Consider the following 17,187-nt stretch of genomic DNA (forward strand, 5'->3'; position numbering starts at 1 on the left):
GCAAGTCTTTTTGTTAAAAACAAAAAGCAAATCTTCTTTAAAGGCAAAAGGCAAGTCTTCTTGCTGGTTTCAACGGTAACCAAGTTATCTGGAACACTGCTTACAGTCCATTGTGGGTCTTCTCACTGGCTGAAGCAAATAGCCAATATGGAATCATTGGGGCAGCTGTTTCTGGCTCTGATGGTTTTTTGATGCTGGAAGACTGCTGCAACTGATGTCATCTGGATTCTGGTACTCTGTACTGCAACTCATCTGGACTCTGGTACTGCAGTTCACCTGGGTTTCATCTTTTATTATTATTTTCTGAGAGGACTTCTTGTATCTCTAGGCTAGGCTGGGAAAACTCTGAAAACCTGTATATTGGAAATAAACTACAAGAGAGGTGTGGACAATCTTCATCGCTTGGATGAAGAGCAATAACAACAATATTATGTACAGGAATTTGTGCTTTTTCCTTTTAAAATAGGGCTAAGTTTTCACTTTGTGCTTGCTCTTAGCTAGGCTGCTAAGGGCTAGTTAAACCTGAGTGAAACTTTCAATCAGGGGGCTTTAATGGCTCTGCATGTAAGAAAGGATCTTGGGAGACTTATTGTCATGTTAAAGAAGCTATGAAATTTGCAGCAACTTTTGAGGTAACATAAGGTCTAGGTAAATTTGTAATACTAAAGCACACATTTTGGAAGCTTAACATAAGATTCAATTGTAAAAACAGATACATTGGCAGCGGGAAAATAGTTTGTCACTGCTGGGTGATAGGATTAAAGTGAGTTACTCTTCTCTTATCTGTATATAAGGTGGGCACATGATGGAGTGGAACATGGGAACAGCGGTTAGGGGAAAAGATGAGTCAATACACAGAAAAATAAAGCGTTGGGGGACGTGAAAAGAAAAAAATCTCTCAAATTCATCTACTGATATTTGCAATGCTACAGACATTTGCAGAAGGCATTCTATCGGCATTTTAGTGAGAGAAAAACAAATTATTTAGGGAGGTAGTGAGCTCTCTTAAACTGGAGGCATTTAAGGAGCAACTGGACAAGCATTTTTCAGGGATGTTTTAGGTTGGATTCTTGCATTGAGCAGGGGGTTGGACTAGATGGCTTTGTGGGGCCCTTCTAACTCTGCTAAGGCTTTGGAATCTTCGGTTAGATCTTATGCTAAGGGTTTGAAGCCCACGCTTCTTTCTCTGTGCTCTGAAATCTGCATAAGCTTGTGTTTGGGAAACAAAAGACTGACAGACAGTGGCTATTTAATATACCCTGGGGCAGGGCAGAAACTGTAAAAGCAGACTTTAAACTAGCTTTTGTTAGAGGAATGGTGGAAAACTGTCTTTTAAATCAATTTGAAAATCTTTGGGAAATTAAATTCAGGTTGGGTGTGTAACTATTGTGCTAATTTTTGGAAGGATTTTTTTAAAAAAAACTTTTCGCATCAGACATAGCAAAGGAACTATGGCTTTGCTCTTTTTACAAGAGCTACAGCTAAGATCTTGCATGATGAGAGGCTGTGCTAATATTCTTGCAGGTTTTAATTATATTGGCTGGCTCAGAGTTCATGCCTGGGTCTGTAATGGCATGAATACATCTGAAAAAAGGACGTTGGGTTGGAGCAACTCTGCGTTAACATGTAGGGCTTGGATCAAGCAATTCTAACTATTGAGGAGGTCTGGTGTGAAGTGGAAGGATTCGTGGCAAATATGCCCGAGGCTGCACCAAAATGGTGCTGGCACAATCAGAATCAATTACTCTTGGAACAATAAACATTTTTTCCTTCTTATTGCTTAAGTAGGGAAGTACTAGGCTTAAACATCTAGAAGGCAAAGGATCAGAAAGTTGGAAGGGAACTCTTTGCACTTCTCTGGGAGATTTAATTTCTATTTTTTCTTGCAAGGTAGGATCTATCTTTGCACTGTCACTTGTGGTGGCAGGGGTGGAAACTATGCTGGTGGCTATGGTGGAGGACACACCAAGTACACACGAGGGGAGAGAGGGGGAGACAGCCCGTGAGTTTAAACTCAAATAGTCTTGCCTTTGCAGCTTCAGGGCGCGTGTGGAACTTAAGGTGCGCTCGCCTGAATGCGGCCAGCTCGTCACACGGGGAGGAGGCGCGCTTCTCTGGGCTATTTTCTCAAGCGGCTGCCTTCTCTGTGTGACGGCGCGGGGCTTGGGCCTACATTTATGGCTGCCGCTGCTGCGCACGCTCTTGACCCAGCCTCGCCTGGAGAAGCGGCGTGGCAGAAGCACTCTTGAAGCACTTCTGAGCTTAGGCCAGTGGTCTGGGCAACTCGCTGCACTCCTACCCCACTTCACTCGCTCTCTAGCACCGACTTGGTGCTTCTGTCGCTTATGGCTGGTGGCAGCTCTGTGACGGCGCTGCGCTGAGGAGGAGGTGGAGGCAGAGTTGGCAGGATGGCGAAGGGGTTTGTGCGCTTGCTGCCCAGGGAGGAAGGAAAGGAGAAAGGAGGCAGTTGCTGGACGCAGGGAAGGGAGCTTGCTTTGCTTGCTTGCCTGCCTAGAGGAGGCGTCTGCCTTTAAGGGCAGGGCTGCTACTGCTGGCCAAACACTCTGCGCCTGAGATTTGCTAAGAACAGGGCATGGCAAGGGTTTATAATCTACAATACAGACATTTTGTGGATTTATTTGGCCAGTATCGTGTACAGGACACAAGGAAGACATTTCTGACAATTTTACTATGTCTTCTTGTCTGCAAGTAAATTGGGCTTCTAAAACTTGCTGTGGTGAAACAATTTGAGTTGGCTGTGGGTCAGGAGTTGGTACTGATGTTAAAGTTAGGGCTAGGGAAGATTTTGGCTTACAAATTTCAATTGCATTATAGTACGGTGGCGGATTAACGCTCAAACCGCTAGTAGTCAAAATGTCCTGAGGTGGGTTTTCTTCAGGAGCGGGAGCTTTATGCAAAAGCAGAAACTACAGGGGGGGTTGGCTTACAAATTCCAACTGCTTTGTCTTGGGGTGGTAGATTAACGCTTAGCCTGCCAGCAGGCAAAGTGGCTGAGTTTCTTTGATGAATTTTGTTGAGCGCTACCCAACACTGGAACCAAGAAAGCAAAATCTCAACCGGGGCCCAGGGCTCTTGATGTAAAACTTCCCCTATTTTTTCTCAATCACTTAAAAGTAGCGAACCGCTTTTCGGGTACCATAAACAAAATTTCCCAATCTCACCAACCAGCTTCTGAAGCGAGGACAATGTGGCTTGCCCCCCCTGTCTTATTGACTATGCGGGTCAATTCTACCGCGTGCTTCTGCTGGTGGCTTGACAACTTGCAACCCATACTTACCGCTTGGGGTCTTTTGAAGACGGGGGTCTCGAGGAGACGAGGGTGCACCACTGGAAGCCTGCGCCAGGCTGACGGCAAAGTATGTTAGGCGGTTGCGATGGTCCCTGTGAGCGAGCGCCACTCTGTAGTAAATACTCACGCACACATCTGAGGGTTGAAGGTTGAAGTGACTTGAAGCGACCGAGGCCACTCAAGTGAGTTTATTGAGCATACACAGAGTTTAAGTAGGAAAATCTCTCCTCCTTCTTCTCCCCTCCCTCTCAGCCGAAACTCTTTTGATCACCCTGCTTGTACCCTGAATCCACATCTTTAATCCCTTCTGTTTGCTGAGTTAGTCTGCCTTGGTTGTTGATTCCATGTTAGTTACTGGAAGCCAACAGGACATGTCTAGGATTGAACAATGGTCAATTAACGGGGAGGAAGATAACAGCAAAGCCCTGCTTCGCCCGGGCAGTCTTCTGTCAACGTAACTCTCCAGGCCTGTGCTGTAATACTTCACCAGTGCTGTGGTAGTGGACAAAAAGGAACTGTGTGGGGAATAGGGAGCCACACCTGAGCATGCCCAGTGGAGAAGGCAGGAGGGCTTCTGTCAAAACTATGCTCAGCTCTAGAATGTTCTCAACGTCGCTCTGCGCAGGCACAGAGCCCATACTGGTGAGTCACAGGGATTACAAAGAACTAATTTTGCTTGTGCTGATGTTTAGTTTGCACATCATTTGTCCAGAGTTTCTGGACTGAATTTATATTCCATGATAATGGCCAACCAACCTTCCACCTACCACTTCCACATTTACAATACAAGCTAATAGAAAATACTATTCTTTGTATTATAATAATGATGGTGAGACCTTTACATGGTCAATAGCACTAATGCCTCCTTGCTCAAATATAATGACTCTAGATTGGCCCACGGAACTCCCATGGAGAGTGTATAGATTATGATAATACAGAAATTCTAGAAACTTTAATCCATGTTTATTGTATTTACTATCAATAGACATATGGGCTGTTAGGAAAATATCTTCCAGCTCTATGCCAAGTGGTTGCAGAAGACCCTCTGAAGCTGCTCCTAATCGGGCATTAAAATCCCCACAAATAAAAATAAGTGCATTTGGAGCCTTCTGGGTTATCTGTTCCAAGAGATATGTTAATCATAGAATCATAGAATCATAGAATAGCAGAGTTGGAAGGGGCCTACAAGGCCATCGAGTCCAACCCCCTGCTCAATGCAGGAATCCACCCTAAAGCATCCCTGACAGATGGTTGTCCAGCTGCCTCTTGAAGGCCTCTAGTGGGGGAGAGCCCACAACCTCCCTAGGTAGCTGATTCCATTGTCGCACTGCTCTAACAGTCAGGAGTGTCCTGCACTCTGGGAGGATCGAGAAGAGATCCTGGCCCTCCTCTGTGTGACAACCTTTTAAGTATTTGAAGAGTGCTATCATGTCTCCCCTCAATCTTCTCTTCTCCAGGCTAAACATGCCCAGTTCTTTCAGTCTCTCTTCATAGGGCTTTGTTTCTAGACCTCTGATCATCCTGGTTGCCCTCTTCTGAACACGCTCCAGCTTGTCTGCTTCCTTCTTGAATTGTGGAGCCCAGAACTGGACGCAATAGTCTAGATGAGGCCTAACCAGGGCCAAATAGAGAGGAACCAGTACCTCACGTGATTTGGAAGCTATACTTCTATTAATGCAGCCCAAAATAGCATTTGCCTTTCTTGCAGCCATATCGCACTGTTGGCTCATATTCAGCTTGCGATCTACAACAATTCCAAGATCTTTCTCGTGTGTAGTATTGCTGAGCCAAGTGTCCCCCATCTTGTAACTGTGCATTTGGTTTCTATTCCCTAAATGTAGAACTTGGCATTTATCCCTATTAAATTTCATTCTGTTGTTTTCAGCCCAGCACTCCAGCCTATCAAGATCACTTTGAAGTTTGTTTCTGTCTTCCAGGGTATTAGCTATCCCACCCAATTTTGTGTCATCTGCAGATTTGATCAGCGTTCCCTGCACCTCCTCGTCCAAATCATTAATAAAAATGTTGAAGAGCACTGGGTCCAGGACTGAGCCCTGCGGCACCCCACTCGTTGCCTCTCCCCAGTTTGAGAAGGTTCCATTGATAAGTACTCTTTGAGTCCGATTCTGTAGCCAACTGTGGATCCACCTAATAGTTGTTCCATCTAGCCCACTTTTAGCTAGTTTGTTAATCAGAATGTCATGTGGTACTTTGTCAAAAGCTTTGCTGAAGTCAAGATATATGACGTCCACAGCATTCCCACAGTCCACAAGGGAAGTTATCCTATCAAAAAATGAGATCAAATTAGTCTGACAGGATTTGTTCCTGACAAATCCATGTTGGCTTCTAGTAATCACTGCATTGATTTCAAGGTGTTTACAGATTGACTTCTTTATAATCTGCTCCAGAATTTTCCCAGGGATGAATGTCAGACTGACTGGTCTGTAGTTCCCAGGTTCCTCCTTTTTGCCCTTTTTGAAGATAGGGACAACGTTAGCCCTCCTCCAGTCATCCGGCACCTCACCCGTCTTCCATGATTTTGCAAAGATAATAGACAAAAGTTCTGAGAGTTCTTCCGCTAGCTCCTTCATTACTCTTGGATGCAGTTCATCGGGCCCTGGAGATTTGAACTCATTCAAGGAAATTAGGTGTTCTTTGACCATTTGTTTATCAATCTCAAACTGCAATCCTGCCCCCTCAACTTCTGCTTCACTTTTTCGAGGGGAGTCATAGACCCGCTTTTGGGAGAAGACCGAGGCAAAGTAGGAATTGAGCACTTCAGCCTTTTCTTTGTCATTTGTTATCAATTTGCCATCCTCATTAAGCAGTTGAACCACCATTTCTTTCCTCTGTCTTTTACTACTCACGTATCTGAAGAAAGCCTTTTTATTGCTTTTAGCATCCCTCGCTAATCTCAGCTCATTCACAGCTTTAGCCTTCCTGACGCCATTTCGGCACTTCTGCGCCACTTGTCTGTACTCTTCTTTTGTAGCCTGGCCTTCCTTCCACTTCCTATATGTATCCCTTTTTGTTTTCAGTTCATCAATAAGCGTTTTGTGGAGCCACTTTGGTTTCCTCTGTTGTCTTCTATCTTTTCTCCTGGTTGGAATTGTTTGTAACTGTGCCTTTAAAATTTCATTTTTTAGATACTCCCACCCATCCTGCACTCCTTTTCTCTTTAGGCTCCCTTGCCACGGGACCTTACTTATTATAGTTCTGAGTTTATTAAAATCAGCTTTCCTAAAATCCAGAGTACGTGTATGGCTACGCTCGACTTTTGTCTCCTTCATAATCAAGAATTCAAGTATGATGTGGTCACTTTCCCCCAGAGTTCCCGTAACTGCCACTTTATCCACTAAGTCATCCCTATTGGTCAATAACAAGTCAAGGATTGCCGATCCTCTAGTATCTTCCACCACTTTCTGTAGGAGAAAGTTATCACCCATACATGTCAGGAATTTCTTGGAAGGGCCGCTTTTGGCAGTAATGGTCTCCCAACAGATATCAGGGTAATTGAAGTCCCCCATCACTACTACATCACACTTCCTTGAAACACTGGCAATTTGTTTCTCAAAAGTTTCATCCTCGTCTTCTCCTTGATTGGGTGGTCGGTAGTAGACTCCGATTATCATATTCTTTTTATTCCTAGCCCCATTTTTTTTAATCCAGATGCTCTCGACGGGGCTCCCAATCTCATCCGCCTGTATTTCTGTGCAGGGATAGGTATTTTTAACATATAGTGCAACTCCACCTCCCTTTCTATTTCTTCTGTTCTTTTTGAACAAGTTATATCCTTCAATTGCTATATTCCAGTCATGAGAGTCATCCCACCAAGTTTCAGTTATACCTATCAAGTCGTATTTGCCTTCATGTAATAAGAGTTCAAGTTCATTCTGTTTGTTTCCCATGCTCTGGGCATTAGTATATAGACATCAAAGACCATGTGTTTTATAGTCTGTCTTTGTTCCTACCTTGTTGCAGACACTATTTTGGGACACTGTTGGAGCTAAGTCCTTCTGTGTCTTGTCAGCCACCAGTAAGTAATAGGTAGAGGGGAAAATAAGTATTTATACAAAATAGGGCTGTGCACGAACTGTCTGATCTGCTCCAGATCCTGATCCACTCCTTTTGGACTGGGTCCGCTCCGCTTCAGATCGATCCACCTCATCTCTGCTCCGCTGCAGATCCGGAGCTCCATTTCCCCCCACCCCAGAGACTTGCATTGCAAATGTAAAACACCTATAACTTTTTTAATTTTAGTAGAAACATGAAAATGGTCAACAGGATAGCTTCTAAATAGATCCTTAGTCATGACCACTTTGAAGGTAATAGGATCATCCCCTGATTTTGGGGGGAATTTTAAAAGATTCCCCCCATTTACAGAAATTCAGTTATCTCTGTCGTTTTTCAAGATACACACATGTAACTGGGCACCATGATAGCTTACACATAGGACCTTGGGCATGGCCACTTTGAAGGAAATCAGATCATGCCCTGATTTTGGGGGAATTTTAAAAAGATTTTTCCCCGTTTACAATATTAGGACAATATTAGCACTTCAAAGGGTGTTCCCTTTGAAGCGCTAATATTGTTCTGAGATGCACTTCACTATCTCCTTTATTTCTGAATGACATTGTGGTTGAGGTTTAACTTTAAAAATTTCCTAAAAATCAGGGGTGATCAAATTTGCTTCAAAATTGGCAGGACTAAGGATCTATTTAGAAGCTATCATGGTGCCCAGTTACATGTCTGTATCTTGAAAAATGACGGAGATGAATGCAGTTTTGTAAATGGGGGAATGCTGAAATCTTTAAAAATTCGCTAAAAATGGACAGGTTGCTTACCTGTAGCTGTGGTTCTTCGAGTGGTCATCTGTGCAGTCACACATATGGGCTCTGCACCTAAGCAAAGCCCCGCTTCAGGAATTTTCCATAGCTAAGAGCCATTTTGTGCAGGAACCCTCCTGTCTCTACTGCATATGTGCAGGAGGGTTCCTGCCCAGATTCCCCAGTTCTTCTGAGACCCAAAGGCCTCATCTGAGGAATATTAACACCTACAGGTGTATCTGAAAAAAATCACTAGAAGCAACAATAATAATTGATAGAACACCAAGAGGGGGGTATGGTGGGTGGGTTGTGTGGCTGCACAATGACCACTTGAAGAACCACAGCTACAGGTAAGTAACCTGTCCTCCTTCTTTGTGGTCTCTGTGCATCACACATATGGGTGATTAGCAAGCTTCACTCACTGGAGGAGGGTTGGTGTTCTTTACGTGAAGATAGATGACAGCACTGCTCTGCCAAAAGAGCAGTCGGATCTGGACCTGATGTCAAGTTTGTAGTATGACACAAACGTCATTGGTCGAGCCCATGTTGCTGCCTTGCATATTTGGGGCACCGATACCCCACGATGGAAAGCTGATGAAGTGGCTACAGCCCTTGTGGAGTGCCCCCTGATTGACGTTGGAGGTTCCAACTTCTGCAGTTGATAAGCCAAGGTAATACATTGCACCAGCCAAGAAGAAAGTCTCTGAGATGACACTGGTAGGCCCTTGTTATGCTGACCATGACACAGAAATAAACGTTGTGATTGACGGAAGGAAGCAGTGCGATTCTTATAGAAAGCCAAGGCCCTTCTGACATCTAATGAGTGTAGTGTCTTTTCCAAAGGAGATGAGGGAGAGGGAAAAAGAGCCAGTAGGACAATGTCTTGGTTAACATGAAAACTAGAAACAACCTTAGGTAAAAATTGAACATCTGGCCGAAGAACTACCTTATCCAGGTGAAAGACTAGGTAACTTTCATCTATTCTTAATGCACATAGTTCACTGGCACACCTTGCAGATGTAACTGCCACGAGAAAAAACACTTTAAGGGTGAGAAGTCGTTAAGTCAGTGGTTGCTAGTGGCTCGAAAGGCTTTGTTGAGAGCACATGCAGAACCACAGATAAACTCCATGCCTGTGAAAAGTTCCTTACTGGTGGATTTAAGTTTAACAACCCCCTAAAAATTGTTTGACAGTAGGGTGTGAAAAAACCCTATACCCATCAATGCAGTTATGAAAATAAGAAATAGCTGCTAAATACACCTTTAATGAAGAAACTTTAAGTCCTCTGTCTTTTAAAACTAACAGGAACGATAGGACTTCATCAACAGAGCAGCTTGAGGGTAAGAACCCTTGTTGAGTAGTGAAAGTAGCCCATTTCTTATTATAATTTTTTTGCACTGACGGTTTGAGGGCTGCATCTAAAAGTGCCTGGATCTTGTTTGCCCAGCCATCTTCCGCTATTGAGGGCTCAGCCTCCATGCTGTCATATGTAGTGTGTCGAGGTCTGGATGGAATATCCTGCCCTGACCTTGGAACAGTAGGTCTCATCTCATTCGGAGCTGAAAGAAAAAACCCTGTGACCTGTTTAGTAGAGTTGCAAACCAGTTCTGTCTGGGCCACCACGGGGTCAAGATTATGCAATTTGCATTGTCGTGAATAATCTTGGCAAGTGTTTTCATTATCAGGGGAAACGGAGAGAATAGATATAAGAAGTGACTGTTCCAATTGTGGGGAAATGCACCTCCTAGAGAACCTTGTCCCACTCCTGCTCTGCTGCAGAATTGATGACAGACTGTGTTGTTCCTTGTTGCGAACAGATCTATCTCTGGTTTCCCTCAGAGGAGAAAAACTTGTTTGATGACTAGAGGATGGATCTTCCACTCGTGTACTATCAATGACTCCCTGCTGAGGGTGTCTGCCAGCACGTTGGATAGCCCTACTATGTGGACTGCAGTGACAAAGATTCGATGTCGAACACACCATTCCCAGATGTGTATGGTAAGTCTGGTGAAGGGTAAGGATTTTGTTCCTCCTTGCTTGTTGATATAGAACATGACCGTCGTGTTGTCTGATGTTACTTGGACGTGATGGTTGCGGATCTCAGTGTCGAATGCTCTGAGAGCTTTTTGGACTGCAAGTAGTTCGAGATAGTTGATGTGCGTGTTTTTCTCCTTGGTTGACCACAGGCCTTGCAGTTAGGAACTGTGAGTTATCTGACAATGAGGAGTCTGGGGATGAAAAGCCACAGGCTGGACCCAGTACCAGCATGGCTGGGTAGCAGCCAGCGGAGGCTCCCTCCAGCTCAGCCTTAGAGGAAGAGCAAACAAACATCTTACCGGTGCCATTGTTCAAACAACAAAGGGCAGAGAAGGAGGCGTTACACAGTTCCAAGCATATTGCTACTAAACTCCAGATAAATAGGGAACAGCTGTGATTCTGGGCTTGGGTATTTAAGTAACAGTGCACAGGCCAGGAACTTGTCAGACTTAATCTGGTTTGCCTGAGAAAGAACTGGACCTTGAAACCTCTGCCTTGTCGTGCTCGTGCTACGGACTACGGACTTCTTGGACTCTGTGACTCTCTCCTGCCCTTTGGAACTCGGACTGGCTTTGTGGACTTTCGTGACCCTCTCTCCCTTTATGACAACTGGATTGATTTATGGACTGGCTGTGACTTCTGCGTAAGGCAGAAAGACTGTTCTGTTCATTTATGTTTGAACTGTGTGTTTAGTTTATTCTCGACCAGAGAAATACAAGTTGTATCTCTTCATTTGGTGTGTTTGCTGTTACCTGGCAGCATTCCCAGTCTGGGCACACAGCCCACTTAGATAAGTTGAAAAGTGGCTGGTTGCTAAACTGCTTTTCAGGACAGAATTAAGTCTGAACAACGATAACCAGCACTTTTTGTTAAGAAAAGTAATAAATGCAGGTTGCTTACCTGTAACCGTAGTTCTTCGAGTGGTCATCTGTGCATTCACACACTATGGGCTTCTGCACCTGCGTGGAGCCAGTGTCAGGAACTTCAATAGCTGAGTAAGAGTTTTGGTGGTAGCCCCGCCCACCATCCTACTGCGCATGTCCAGGGGGTCCAGCCATGCTCCTCAGTTCCTTGAGACCACAGTCATTGGAACTGAGATACCTCTATATGTGCGTGTATATGCACACATAGGTATACGATATGTATGTATACACGCACAAGAAGTATAAGGAGCAAGATAAGATGCTATACATAATAGTGCAGTGTACCTCTGAGCTTCAACGAGACAAAGAGGGGATGGTGGGTGGGTTGTGTGAATGCACAGATGACCACTCGAAGAACTACGATTACAGGTAAGCAACCTGCATTTCTTCTTCGTGGTCTCTGTGCATCACACACTATGGGCGAATAGCAAGCTGACTTACCGGAGGAGGGTAGTCTCATTGACAGCGTTGGTCTCAGAGAAGTGAAGACAATATGGCTCTACCGAAACTGGAATCAGCCCTTGCTCTGACATCTAGTCGGTAGTGCTTGATGAATGTAGAGGGCCTGGACCATATGGCTGCTCTACAAAGTTCTTGGATAGGGATTCCCTTGGAAAAAGCCGTGGAAGTAGCCATGCCACGAGTGGAGTGTGCTGTTACTGGAGTAAGGATAGGTAAATGTTGTAGCTGGTAAGCGAGATGGATCGTTTGGGTGACCCATACAGCTAGTGTTTGGGAAGATATAGGCATGCCCTGTTTGGGCTTGCCATAAGACACGAATAAGCGTGGGGTAGATCTGAAAGGGTCTGTTCTAGTTTTGTAGAAGGCTAGAGCTCGTCTGACGTCAAGGGAGTGTAACGTTGTCTCTAGGGGAGAAGGTTGTTTGAAAAAGGTAGGAAGGATAATGTCCTGGTTGAGGTGGAAGGGTGTGATGATCTTAGGGAGGAATTGCAGATCTGGCCAAAATGTGACTTTATTGGGATGAAAGGAGAGGTATGGTGGGTCGACCCGGAGTGCTGTGAGTTCGGAGGCACGACGGGCAGACGTGATGGCGACGAGAAAGGCTACTTTCATGGAGAGGAGGCGTAGGCTGGTCGAAGCTAGAGGCTCAAAGGGTTTCTCAGTCAATGCTTTTAGAACGACGGATAAGCTCCATTGTGGAGTGATGAGCCTTGTAGGAGGAAATAGGTTTTTCGCTCCTTTTAGGAATTGTTTGACCAATGGGTGAGTAAAGATTGTGTGTCCCTGGATTGGTGGATGAGTGGCCGATAGAGCTGCTAGGTGGACTCACAGTGATGAGTGCTTGAGACCAGAATCGATGAGATGTTTAAGAAAAAGGAGAATGTCTTTAATAGAAGAATTCTGAGGATTAAATCCCTGTTGTCGAGCAAAGGATGTGAATCGGCGATGTTTGGCTCGATAGGTCTTTCTGGTTGCTGGCTTCCTCGCTGACCGCAATATATGTTTTATTTGCAGTGGGAGGTCTAGTAGTTGTTGATTTTCCATGCTGTGAGTTGTAATGTTTGGAGGTCCGGATGGTAAATGTGACCGTTGTTCATTGAGATGAGACCCGGTGTCGAGGGTAGGCGGATGTAGGTTTGATTCGACATGGATAGGAGAGGCGCAAACCAAGGTTGGCGGGGCCACCAGGAAGCTATCAGGATTGCCTTCATTGGTTCTATCTGTAGTCTGGAGATGACTCTGTTGAGAAGAGGGAAAGGGGGAAACATGTAGGCGAAGGTGTGTGCCCACTGAATCTGGAAGGTGTCCCCGAGAGAGGATGTGCCTTGCCCAGCTCTGGAGCAGAACAGCTGACAAACAGTGTTGGTCTGCAATGCAAAGAGGTCTATGCAAGGAGTCCCCCATCGTTGGAAGAGTTTGAGGAGGATGGTCCGGGAGAGTTCCCACTCGTGCGTTGGGGAGAACGTGCGACTGAGTGTGTCCACAACTTGGTTGGATTTCCCCGTGATGTGGAGAGCGGTTAGAGAAATGTTCCTGGTAATGGCCCAGTCGAAGATGTCAAGGGTTATCTTGAGAAGTGTAGGGGAGCGTGGGTCGCCCTGTTTGTTGAGGTACCATACGACTAAAGTGTTGTCGGATAGAATTAGGACTTGTTGGTTTAAGATATTGGGTTTGAAAGCGAGCATGGCTTTGTAAACTGCCAGAAGTTCGAGAGCGTTGATGTTCAGGGCACGCTCGTTGGTGGACCATTTGCCCTGGGTGCTGAGATGATTGGCGTGTACACCCCAGCCGAGGTTGGACGCATCGGTGGTGATTGTGATGGTTGGTGGGGGCTGTCGGAATGGCATGCCTTGTAGGAAGTTGTGAGGGCGCGTCCACCATAGTAGTGAGGAGTGAACTTCTGGTGGGATGACAAGGTGAGTCTGACGTGGGTCGGTGGAGCTGTTGTATGCGCGGAGAAGGTAAGATTGTAGGGGGCGCATTCTCAAGCGCGCCCATTGTACTACGTATACAGTGGAGGCCATGAGGCTGAGTAGGCGCTGGATGGTCCATACGGATGGAGACGGATGGTGACGGATGGCATGTGCGTTGGCGATTAGAGTGCGTGCCCTCTTTTGAGGTAGGTATGCTGTGGAGGTTCTCGAGTCTATGTCGACTCCGATGAATGAGATGTGTTGCGAGGGAGTGAGATTTGACTTCTCCTCGTTGATACAGAGGCCCAAGGAGGTAAGGAGGTTGAGAGTGTAAGTTGTATCTCGAAGTATTGCGGATGAGGATGGGGCTGAGAGAAGCCAGTCATCTAGGTAGGGAAAAACCGTGATGCCTCGGATGCGTAAGTGTGCACACACTGGTGCCATGCAATTTGTGAATACCCTTGGGGCAGAGGAGAGTCCGAAGGGAAGAACTGTAAATTGAAAAACTTCGGTGCCGATGGCGAAACGAAGAAGTTTGTGGCGTGATGGGTGGATTGCGATATGGAAATACGCATCCCTGAAGTCGATAGAGGTGAACCAATGGTCGTTCCGGAGGAGGGGGAGGATGGAGGCTAAGGTGATCATTCTGAATTTTCTATGAGCAATGTGTTTGTTGAGGTCTCTGAGGTCTCTGAGGTCCAGAAAGGGATGTAGTCCACCGTTGGCCTTCGGTACCGTGAAGTAGTGCGAGAAATATCCTCGACTGATGTTGGTGGCGACTCGTCGGATGGCTCCCTTGCTGAGGAGAAGGCGTGATTCGTCGACGAGAGTTTGTGATGGAGGAGTAATTCTCACGGTACCGAGAGGTGGGAGGTCGCGAAGTTCGAGATGGTAGCCTACGCGAATGATGGTAAGGACCCAGGTGTCGTTTGTGATGTTTGACCAGATGTGATGGAAGGGTTTCAGAATGGAGCCGAAGAGTGGTCTTGCAAGAGGTAGCGAGTGGTTGTCAAAGACAACGCTTGGGAAAAGAGTCGGCTTTGGGTCGAGGTTGGTGAAAGCGTGGTGACGGTGCTTGCCGTTTAGGTTGGTTGAATTGCTGCTGATAGCGGTTGAACCTGTCGTGGTGTTGTTGCTGATGTTGTTGTTGTTGATATTTTGGTAGAAAGGAGGTTTGTGGATGGTACCATTTCTTTCTATAAGAGGAGTGGAATGACGGTTGGGATATTCCCATTTTCTTCGCTGTAAGGCGTGCCTTTTGGATGGTGTCCATGGCTTCATCTGTTGATGAATTGAATAAGCCCTCGCCATCGAATGGGAGATCCTCAATTCTTGAACGAGTCTCAGGGGTTAAGCCAGCGGCGCAAAGCCAGGCAAGGCGGCGAAGGGCGACGGAGCCAATCATGGATTTGGATGCACAGTCGGTGAGGTGACGGGAGGCATTGAGTTGGAGCTGAGAAATTTTGGATGCTTCGGTATGGAATAGTTGTGCGAGCTCTCTGTGGTCATCATGAAGGTGGGAAGTAAGGGATGCCATCTTATCCAACAAAAAAAATTGATAACGTGCCATGAGGGCAGTGTAGTTGGCTACTCTAATGGTGAGGGCAGCCACGGAATAGAAGCGCCTGCCCACCATATCAAGGCGGCGAGACTCCTTGTCGGAAGGTGTTGAGTGTGCCTTAGTCGATCGACCTTGTGAGGATTTGACGATGACGGAATTTGGCTTGGGGTGGTTGAAGAGAAAAGATGCATCCTTTTCTTGAACTCTGTATAGACTCTCAAGTCGCCTGGAAGTGGATCCAGGAGTTGCTGGTGACTTCCAGGACTGACGAGTGGTGTGGAGCAGTCTTGGGAATAGTGGTATTGACACCGGAGGCGTGCTGTCGGCATAAGCCGAGTCAAAAATGGGATCTGAAATTTCTTTGGATGGCTGTTGGGCGTCAATGCCCAAGGATTGGGCCATGCAGTGAATTTGCTTGGTAAAGTGGTTAGTGTCGTCAGAAGGAGATGCTTGTTCAGTTGTGTCGACAATGTCGGTAGGTGATGGTATCGACCTTGGTACCGATATGACGGAGGAAGAGTCCGATTAGTAATCATTTTCAGAGGGCAAAGGTGACAGTTGTCGATCTTGTCGTCGTTGCTCTATTTGAGAGAGCGTTGTAGCGATGCAAATCTAGGAGGTACTGGTGGAGGTGGTGGAGAACGGGGAGAGCGCGGAGCTCAGCGTTCTCGGTATTGAGGACGGCGATAGGTACCGGTGAAATCTTGGTCTCGATGGCGATCTAGGGTCTGAGACCTCGGCATGGACCAATTAGAGTCAGAGTCCCAATCACGACGTGGTGATCGTGATCTATGGGATAGAGCTCGAATCACTAATTGAGGAGAGGCGTGTTGCTCATAAGATTGTTGAGGGATCGGAGGTGGTTGCGCCGAGGGGATGGCTCTGGAGGATGGTGGTGAATCTTTGAGCTCACCCTCCAAGATTGAAGCCATAGGCGGTGGTTCCAAAGGGATCGGCAGCAAAATCGGTAGCGAAGCGGGCGACGATACCGACGGTAGCGGTTGTGGTTGTGGAGTCGGAGGGCGAGATGGTGGGCGTCTTTCTCCCGACGAGGTCTTTTCTTTTGCTTTCCATTATCCGCTTTATGCTCTCTCGCCTGTTTAGACAGCTTTTTTGCTGTTGTAAGGGCGTGGGATTTATTACCCGAGGATAAAGCCCCTTGTTCCATAACAGGAGAACGTGGGCGGGCGGTTGATGTTGAGGCCTGCGGAGCGGGTTCGTGAACCGTCTCAAGGGCCTTTTTCCAAAGTAGAGCTTTTAGTCGGTCAGTTCTGTTACGGCAAGATTGTCTCGACAACTTCATGCAGAATGGGCAGGTTTCGACGATGTGTGATTCACTCAGGCATAGGAGGCACAATGAGTGTCCATCTGAAAGAGGAACCTTCCCGTTGCAGGAGGGGCACCTCTTGAAAGGGCCTCTATTAGAGTCAGACATAGAGAGGGAAAGCGAAAGTAAAGAAAAGCAATACTAAGATAAATATATATATATATATATATATATATATATATATATATATATAGTAAGAAGAGAAGAAGGAGAAGGAGAAGGGAAAGGGGAAGAATAAGAGAAAAACTCAGCTGGATATTCCTCAAGAAGAGCGAAGCTCCCGACGTGCTGGGGCAGCACGGTCAAAAAGGAACTGAGGAGCATGGCGGGACCCCCTGGACATGCGCAGTAAGATGGTGGGCGGGGCTCCCGCCAAAACTCTTACTCAGTTATTGAAGTTCCCGACACTGGCTCCGCACAGGCGCAGAAGCCCATAGTGTGTGATGCACAGAGACCACGAAGAACGGAAAATCTTCTTGAACAGCAGAATCAATTAGCTGCCCAGGTGACCCAACTCACCCAATTAGTAATCACACTCCAAGCTCAAGTGAATCAGGCAACTAATGCTGCTTCTCAGCCTCCGCCACTGCCTCCTCGTAGGAGTAAATGTTTTGCGGTGATGCCAGAGAGATTTTCAGGAGAAAGGGGAATGCTGGACGGTTTCATTGCAACCTACAAGCTGCATTTCAAAGTCAGACCCGAGGATTTTGCTACAGATGGGCATAAAGTAGCCTTTATTGTTTCCTTGCTGTCTGGGTCTGCGAGCAAATGGGTTACGCCTTATCTCAACCAGGATAGCCCTTTGCTTAGCAATTTAGACAATTTTC

General features: G+C 46.3%; 1 protein-coding gene across 1 annotated transcript in view; it reads right to left on the bottom strand.

Annotated features, from left to right (window-relative positions):
- The window catches only part of ERBB2 (erb-b2 receptor tyrosine kinase 2), a 278,816-nt gene that overhangs the window by 32,038 nt on the left and 229,591 nt on the right, over positions 1-17,187 (bottom strand). The gene's annotated exons all lie outside the window — the stretch shown is intronic.

This window comes from Elgaria multicarinata, chromosome 11 (genome assembly GCF_023053635.1).
Source record: "Elgaria multicarinata webbii isolate HBS135686 ecotype San Diego chromosome 11, rElgMul1.1.pri, whole genome shotgun sequence".
Classification (NCBI taxonomy): domain Eukaryota; kingdom Metazoa; phylum Chordata; class Lepidosauria; order Squamata; family Anguidae; genus Elgaria; species Elgaria multicarinata.